The following is a 9,615-nucleotide window of genomic DNA, read 5'->3' on the forward strand; positions in this document are numbered from 1 at the left end:
GAATTGATGCTTTTGAACTGTGGTGTTGGAGAAGACTCTTGAGAGTCCCTTGAACAGCAAGGAGATCCAACCAGTCCATCCTAAAGGAGATCAGTCCTGAGTGTACATTGGAAGGACTGATGCTGAAGCTGAAACTCCAATATTTTGGCCACCTGATGCGAAGAGCTGACTCATTTGAAAAGACCCTGATGCTGGGAAAGATTGAGGGCAGGAGGAAAAGGGGATGACAGAGAATGAGATGATTGGATGGCATCACTGACTCAATGGACATGGGTTTGGGTAAACTCCAGGAGTTGGTGATGGACAGGGAGGCCTGGTGTGCTGCAGTTCATGGGGTTGCGAAGAGTCGGACACAACTGAGCAACTGAACTGAACTGAAAATGAAATAAAATCGAAGACTCCATTTCTCAGTCTCACTGGCCATGTTTCAGGTGCTCAGTCACTCTATGGAAAGTGGCTGCACTAGTGGGTGGTGCGTGTGTAGAGCATCTCCATCATCACAGAGTATACTGGACAGCACTGGCTTAGACCATCAACACTGATCACTTGGAGGTGGGCACATGGCCACTCGAAACAAAAATCAGATTTCTTAAGCTAAGAGAAATGGAATATAACTATAGAACGTTCTTCAGAAATTGTAAGATACCCTGATCCCTAAAGATATGGATCTGCACATTCAATATATATCTCCTGAAGATGCATAGAATTTTCCCAAGGGAAAAGCTGGGGCAAGGGATGAGTGGGAGGCCAAAATTCTAGATCAGGGATTGGCAGTCTTTTTCTGTAAAAAGTTAGATGCTAAATATTCTTGGCTTTGCTTCTATATGGTATCTGTCATAACTATTCAGTTTTGTCATTTTAGTGAGAAAGCAGTCAGAGACAGTATGTAAGTTAATGGACCATACTGTGTTCTAATCAGACTTGATTTATAGAAACAGGTTGTGGGCTGGAGTTGGCCCATGGACCATGTTTTGTGAGTAACATTATGTAGAAAAGTATGGGGGTTAACAGGGGCCTACCATGCTGCAGTGGGTGGAGTGGTAAGATGCTTGTTATGGCCAGAAAATAGGCTTTAAGGATGATGGTATATCAAGAAGGCTGGGAAGAGAGACAACCAGATCATAGGCATGGATCCTCAATGCATATGAATCTTGTTTTGTTTTGTTCTGGTATTTTTGTTTGTTTTTAAATATTATATGTGACAAGAAGTCATCAGAGCTTTTTAAGTTGGAAATTATGCAGTTATGTTGACTTTTTAGACAACCTTCTGACAACATTGTGAAAAGTAGATTGGAGCAAGGGAGGCTAGAGGAAGAGAAGACCGATTAAGAAGCTGTTGAAGAGCCTGAACAAAAGCAGGAGTATAAACCAACTCATTCGGTTACTGAATATACACATGTGTGTCCCTAATCATGTCAGTCAGTCTGTTTACCGTACACCAATGATAGTGACACAGGTTAAGCCTCTGTGTCTTGAGTACACATAAATATCTGCTACTCATCATGTTAATTGCCATCAGTATAGATATTAACAACCAAGCTGATAACTTGTCCCCACTAACCTCTTTACTGTGAACTGGGCAAGAAGTGATGTTGATTTAAATGAAATGTGAAGAGTGGGACTTGTACATATTCTTTTCATGTCCCAGGAGAGTCACCTTGAATTCCAGAGAATTGGTGCTGAATATTACTCTGAGACTGGAGAAGGAAATGGCAACCCACTCCAGTATTCTTGCCTGGAAAATCCCATGGACAGAGGAGCCTGGCGGGCTACCGTCCTTGGTGTCACCAAAGAGTTGGAGATGACTTAGCAACTAACCACCACCACCGTTAATGCTGAGAACATTGGTGACCTTTGGAAGCTGTGAGGCTGAAGTTGAGTGGAGAGACATGGTAGCCTTGGAAGAGTTATTTCTAAATGGGGACATGAGCTCATCCTCTATGGCTCAATTCTGAAAGGACCCCTGAAGGGGATAAGGAAAACTTGATGAACTCCTCATTTATGAAGTTAAATCCAGAGTTAACCACAATATGGAGGCTTGCCTGGGACTCTCTGCCATCAGTGAAGATGAATTATCCATGTGGACTCTGAAAATAGCAAATACAAGTTATGTGTCCATGGATTTTTTTTTTTTTAAACATAGTAATCCTGTCTAGTCAAGGCCATGGTTTTTCTAGTAGTCATGTATGGACGTGAGAGTTGGACTGTGAAGAAAGCTGAGCGCTGAAGAATTGATGCTTTTGAACTATGATGTTGGAGAAGACTCATGAGAGTCCCTTGGACTGCAAGGAGATCCAACCAGTCCATTCTAAAGGAGATCAGTCCTGGGTGTTCTTTGGAAGGAATGATGCTAAAGCAAACTGCAGTACTTTGGCCACCTCATGCGAAGAGTTGACTCATTGGAAAAGACTCTGATGCTGGGAGGGATTGGGGGCAGGAGGAGAAGGGGACGACAGAGGATGAGATGGCTGGATGGCATCACCGACTCGATGGACGTGAGTTTGAGTGAACTCTGGGAGTTGGTGATGGACAGGGAGGCCTGGCGTGCTGCAGTTCATGGGGTCGCAAAGAGTCAGACATGGCTGAGTGACTGAACTGAACTGAATCCTACCCTGTGAGTACACTACAGTTTTTGCAGACTGAGTAATAAGAACTCTAAAGTAAGTGTTGTTAAGCTATTGCTAGGTTGGTTTTCCTCCTTGTAAGCATATTAGAGGTCTTCCCATGTGGCACAGCAGTAAAGAATCCACCTGCTAATGCAGGAGACACAAGATACAAGGGTTTGATCCCTGAGTTGGGAAGGTCCCCTGGAGTAGGAAATGGCAACATGCTCCAGTATTCTTGCCTGGAAAATTCCAGGGACAGAGTCTGGTGAGCTGCAGCCCATGGTGGTCACAGAGTCAGACGTAACTTAGTGACTGAGCACACATGCATACTTGTCAAAAAAGTATCGTGGCTTGTTCACTAGTTAAATCCTCACTGATACCTAAATTATGAAATATAACTTAAAATAAAAAGCAAATTTGGGCTCTTCACAAAGCTGAATTTGCTTCACCTCAGGACTGAAAATGAATGAATAGCTTACACACACAGTTTGTGTGTGTGTGTGTTTTTTCCTCTCTCTCTGGATGTCCTGCCTTCAGATACTATGAGCATCAGAAAATACCTCTTGAGCCTAATTTTAAGTAGTCAGACCTATGTCCAGTGGGAATTATGAGTATTTTCAAGGGTAGGGTGGATAGGGTGATAGCATGAAACACGGCTGGCCCTCTGACCAGGCCTGCTTTGTGAAGGCGTCTTTCCCAAGGTGGGCGTGGGTGGATGTGCACTTGTGCAGGCCCCTGTGGAAGCACAGGTCCGCTGCCTCTGCAGTCACTCTCCACAGGCAGAGGCCGCGGCTCTCCCTGAATGGCAGTCTTGGACGTTCTGAGCCCAACACCCTTGAACAGAGGGACAGACTGAATCCAGGCATATGGCATTCACTGTTTGTCGACTTATTTTTCAGGCTTGGAGGGTTCAAAGAAAGTGAAAGTGAAGTCGCTCAGTCGTGTCCGACTCTCTGCGACCCCATGGACTGTAGCCTACCAGGCTCCTCCCTCCATGGGATTCTCCAGGCAAGAGTACTGGAGTGGGGTGCCATTTCCTTCTCCAGGGGATCTTCCCGACCCAGAGATCGAACCTCGGTCTCCCACGTTCCAGGTAGACGCTTTAACCTCTGAGCCACCAGGGAACTCTTTTGGAGGGTTCAGGACTTCCCCAAATGTATTTTGCTAAGTGTTTGCATACTGGTGTCTACTAAGGGCCATGCCTTCTGTACATATCTGATTCATTTATCCCAGAATGATCAAATCACTGTATTTTGGAAATGTGTGACATCCAGAAGAGTTCTTTTGAATTTTTAAATATCTTTTTTGCTTTTTTAATGAGACTAACAGAAATGGGTGATCCCAGTGATCATAAAGAGGCCTAATTTGCCCCCAGCTTCCTGGACACCAAGAAGCTTTGGACATGAGTATTTTCTGGGGTGTTTTTGCTGCAGCATTATTCTAGGACGTGTTTCTTATTTACTTTATATATACCTGCTCAGCAAAGCTGTTTTTGAGTGAGTTCTCCAGCAGTCATTAACTTTTATTTTTTTTTAATGAAGCTTCTCAAGTCATTTCTTAGAACAGGGAAATCTCTTTGTCACAAAGAATGAACTCTAGCATAAAAAGCTAGTTAGGTGACCTAGTTCCTTCAGCAAAAGCAACAAAAAGGTGCCAGGAGAAGGAAGAATAGAGAGAGGGATGAGGAACTGTGAAGAAAAGAGACATACAAAGCATATGGCCCACTTGTAATGTATGCCTTTATTTGAACCTTCATTCAAACAACAACTGTTAAAGAAGAAAGTAAAGTATTAGGAGAAGTAGGAACACAACAATAAGGAATTATTTTAAAATATGATACTACTGAAATTACATTCTAAAAGATATCTTGTACTTTATAACTGCATGCTGTGTAGAAAAATAATACAAGTCTAAAATTGTCTTAAAAGGAATCAGAGTGGGGTACAGATGAAACAAGATGGGCATGAATTGAAATTACATGTAGCTGTTGTAAGTATCTGAGAGTTCACTAACTGTTCTTTCTAATTTTGAATATGTTTGTAATTTAACATACTAAAAAGTTTTTTTTTGTTGTTTGTTTGTTTGTTTTTAATTAACAGTTTGGGATCTCTGAAAGTCTTGGGTCCCTAAAAGAATTTCTTTTGGTTGCACTTGCTTCTCTTCCACACCTCCCTAAATCCCAGTGGAGGGATGTTTTCTCCTTTAGTTGTGGCTGTTTCCCTGTCTGTCTCTCCCTCCTTCCCTCCCTATATTCTATCCACTTGTCTTTCTGTTCCCACCCTCCTTAATCTGTCTTTCTGTTTTCCTGTCTTCATTTCTTCCATTTCTTTCCTTTTCTGACCTTCACTAGGGTTGACAAGAAGAGAAGACATATGTTTTGTATCAAGTTACAGATATACTTGGGACATATTATCAGGGCCACACAAGGGCTGGGCACTTTCTGGAGACTCCGATGAGTGTGGCAGGCTGCCAGGGCCTGCTTGACCACTAAGTAATCCTGCTGGCTGAGGACAAAACTTGACTAGACCACCGTCCCACAACAGTCAGTTCCTACAAGTTTTGCTGTGAGGTTGGTCTGATTTGATCACTGTCTCCCAAACTAGCCTCAGAAAGTAAATCAGGGAGAGAATCACCTGTAGAGATTAAAAAACAAAAAACAAAAAACCTTTCAGTAGAGATACTTGGGCAGTTCACTGGGAATTCTGATTGAGATTTGAATGGAAACAAAAGCTAAAAATCCATAGTTTTGTTAGCCTCTCATGATTCTCATGATCATTAGATTGGGGAATCTTCCCCAGTGGTTCAGATGGTAAAGAATCTGCCTGCAATGCAGGAGACCCAGGTTCAATTCCTGGGTCAGAACATGGGGTCTCAAAGAGTCGAACATGACTATGTGATCACTTGTGGCGGGTGGTTTAGTCGCTCAGTAATGCCCAACTCTTGAAACTCCACAGACTGTAGCCCACCGAGCTCCTCTATCCATAGGATTTTCCAGGCAAGAATACTGGAATGGGTTGCCATTTCCTTCTCCAGGGGATCTTCCCAACGTAGGCAGATTTTTTACCAACTGAGCTACCAGGGAAGCCCAAGTGACTACTTACTACTTCTCTTTTCTACTAGACTTAGTGGTTCTTTGATAGATTGGAGGGATGCTAGTTGCTCAAGGAGCAGATTTAGATTGTATTTCCATACAGTTCTGCTTTATTACAATGGATATGGCAAATTTTCCACTGGTATCAGTTACTGTTTATAATGTTTTTATGTAAGATGACATGTTCATGAACAAGGTGTTGCATCTGATATTTACTGCATAAGCATCTGATGGCTCAGTGGGTAAAGAATCTGCCTGCTAATGCAAGAGATACAGGAGATGTGGGCTCAATCCCTGGGTTGGGAAGATCCCCTGGAGGAGGAAATGGCAGCCCACTCCAGTATTCTTGCCTGAAAAATGCCATGGACAGAAGAGCCTGGCGGGCTACAGTCCAGAGTCGCAAAAAGTCAGATACGACTGAGCACAGACATACATACAAGATAAACAAATGCTGAATACAGAAAAGAAAGTCAAGAAAAAGATAACGTACTTATCAAGTGCTGCTCTGGTAGTCAACTTGACTAATCATTTATATTTTCTCCTTCAATTTTTGCCAGAGCTCTGGAGAGCAGTTTTTACTGTCCATCTTTATACTTGATGGCACAGAAACTCAGAGAAGTTCAATATTATACCCAAAGTCATCAGTGAACCTGTGACAGGAGGAGTATTGAAGCCAGATTTACCTGTCTTTTCTACCACACAGCCGTTCCAAACCCTGCTGCCCATTTGCCAGTCCTTTCGAAGCCTTAGAGGATTGTGTGCCACGAGGGGAAATCTGTTTAGAGGTCAGGAAACCCGACCAGTGCGGCAGGCTGCCAGAGCTTCCTTTGCTGGGCTGTACTGGTGTGTTTGTTTTTCTTGGTCCACAGCTGGATAAAGGGTCCCACTGAAAGCTTTGTTGCTGCTCACAATACCAGGGTGTCACGGCAGGGAGCTGTGACAGTTGAGGGGCAGAAGCCTCTTCTGGATGGTTTTCCCATATTGGAATTTGTGTGTATAGGGAACCTTGTCATAGGCCTGAGATATGGGGGGTTTTGTGAGCACCATCCAGCACCTTGGCCTTCTCTGACAGTGGGGAAGTCAGAATGTCAGCTGGAAAGAAAAACCTCCCCCAGTGGATTCCAGGCTCTGTGTATGTCACTCAGCTGGTGTCTTGTGCACTGGCCTTCCTTTCTGTGGTCTATTTTCCAAGACACTTTGCTCAGAGAGGATCCTCGTAAAGACGCAGATCTGATTATGTTCCTCCCTAGTGCAATCCCTTCAGTGACTCCCCATCCCTTGAGCCCCTCTGCACTGCAATGAAGACCCTTCCTGGGCTGGCTGTGTCCCTCCTGCATTTTCTACCCCTCCCTGCATCAGGAGCATCCAGAGTCCTCGCACTCATAGCTGTGCAGCCCATTCTGGAAACAGAGTGGAAAAGAACCCCAAGAAAATATATAAAATTTAATTATGACTTATGGTGCCTGGCAGGATTTGATTTTCCCATGTGTTTGTTGCCTGTCTTTCCCACTGTACTGTAAGCTCCCTGAGAGCATGGTCTTTAACTTGTCTCCTGTTGTGTCATCAGTGTGGAACAATGCCTAGAGTGTAGTAGGTGGTCACGTAAATAATTCAGGGACTAGATGAATGGTTGTCACTATGCAGTCCTGTTCAAGGTCAAAAGAAAGCATGGTTATGGCCAGAGTGGTCAAGGAGGGCTTCACAGTGTACCTGTTTTGAAGGAATTAGGCTTTGAGGAATCAGAGGAACTGGTTGTGGTTTTAGTCTTAAGAGGATCAGAATTTTTGCAGGGCTCTTGGTATATTGGAAGGAAGATGGGTTTTAAAACCAAAGAGATCTAGGTTCAAATTTGGACTCTTTCAGTTACCAGTTTTATGACTTAAAGATCTCTGAGCTTCAGTTTCTTAACCCGTAAAATGAGATTGATATTGCTGACTTTATTCTTGTGAGGAATTAAAGCAATATCATATATAAAGCACATGCCATAATGCAGAGCACGTATTGGGCTCTCCATCAATGGTAAGTAAAACCTTATACAGATACAGTGTGACTGGATGCCTGGGAAACGGATTATTTAGAGGAGGTAGTTAAATTTAATGAAAATGGCACAATTGTTAAACTGGCACAGAAGAATCCGAGTTACAGTAGATTGCACAGTACTCTAGCTGTTTTCATGTGCTTTGAAGATTTCTGTCTGTCTGTACTTTTTTAACTTTGGAAAATGGAGGTAGGGGGATGTGCCTCCATCTTACCCACCTGGTACATAGATTCCCTCTGCCCTAATACTGGGGACCTGTTGCAAGGTAAGGCTTTTCTGGCAGGAGATCATGATGAGAAGAGGAGGAGGATGGAAATAAGCTTTTATTTATATATTTATTTTAGGTAGAAAAATTAGAACTGCTCTTCCCATGACGAACTACATGTGCCTGACTTTCCTTCTGCTGTGTGTGTGTGTGTGTGTCCCTGTAGACCTTGGCGTGAGAGTTTTCACTGTGGTCATGATCCTGACCTCTACCTAATTCTTCCCCTTTCTATTAGGACATCTCTCCCTTTCTCCACCCACCTCTGCTTCTCTTGGGCTCCTAGAAAATGCCAAGTTCTTTTCTGCCTTGGATTCTTTGAATCTGCCAATCCTTTTGACTGAAATTCTCCTCTGCCTCTTTCATTTTTCAGAAAATCAGCAGGCTCCTTTTCCTATAGTGGTACTGGAGCAAAATAACAATATTGGTTTTTTATTATTTATTTTACATGATGCCAAGATCTATTCCTTGGCATCATGGATTTTTTTTTTTTCAGTATTCCCTGGTGCAAGAAATGGCAACCCACTCCAGTCTTCTTGCCTGGGAAGTCATGGACAGAGGAGCCAGGTGGGCTACAGTTCATGAGGTCACAAAAGAGCTGGACACAACTTAGGGACTAAACACCACCGCTTCTCTCCCTTGGGCTCCCTGTAGAGCTGCTCTCTCCTCATAGAGAGTTGTTAACAATAACCGCTGCACCCTTCCCTTCACCCTACTTGAGCCTTCAGGCAGCTCCTCTGCTTTAGACTGTTGCAGGTGGTTTTGTCCCTCTCCCTATGAATCCAGCAGGCTTCCCTTGTGGCTCAGCTGGTAAAGAATCTGCCTGTAATGTGGGAGACATGGGTTTGATCCCTGGGTTGGGAAGATCCCCTGGAGAATGGAAAGGCTACCCAGTCCAGTATTCTGGCCTGGAGAATTCCATGGACTATATAGTCCATGGGGTAGCAAAGAATCGGACACAACTGAGCAACTTTCAATTTCACTTTCTTTCTGTGAATCCAGTAGATGGCCCTGCTGGGGACCCAGTTCCTCCCCTCCCCAGTGGAAGATGAGTCCCGGCAGAGAGGTTACCAGAGCTGAGTAGCAAAGAGGGGCCAGGAATACTTGTCATCAGGGTATCCAGGACAGGAAGGAGGGAGTAATTGGATGGTAGAGTCAAGGAGGAGAAAGTTGACATGGAAATGACTTAGTTATTCACTGACAGATGAATGGATACACTGACAGATGAATGGATAAAGATGTGGTGCATATACATGATGGAAGATTCCTCAGCCATAAAAAAGAATGACATGTCATTTGTAGCAATATGGATGGACCTAGAGACGATCATACTAAGTGAAGTCAGACAAAGACAAATATATGATATCACTTATATGTGGAATCTAAAAAATCGAACAAATGGGCTTATTTACAAAGCAGAGGCAGATTCACAGATGTAGAAAACAAATGTGCGGTTACCAAAGGGGAATGGGGGTAGGGGAGAGGTAAATTAGGAGTTTGGGGTTAGCAGACAGACTCTACTATATATAAAATAGATAAACAGAAAGGTCTTATTGTACAGTACAGAGAACTATATTCAAAATCCTGTGATAAACCTTAATAGAAAAGAATATAAAAA

At 43.4% G+C, this 9,615-nt stretch overlaps 1 protein-coding gene across 4 annotated transcripts in view; it reads left to right on the forward strand.

The window, feature by feature from the left end:
• Window positions 1-9,615, forward strand: part of FGGY (FGGY carbohydrate kinase domain containing) — a 504,873-nt gene that overhangs the window by 134,570 nt on the left and 360,688 nt on the right. The gene's annotated exons all lie outside the window — the stretch shown is intronic.

This window comes from Bison bison, unplaced genomic scaffold (genome assembly GCF_000754665.1).
Source record: "Bison bison bison isolate TAMUID 2011002044 unplaced genomic scaffold, Bison_UMD1.0 scf7180017856337, whole genome shotgun sequence".
NCBI lineage: Eukaryota > Metazoa > Chordata > Mammalia > Artiodactyla > Bovidae > Bison > Bison bison.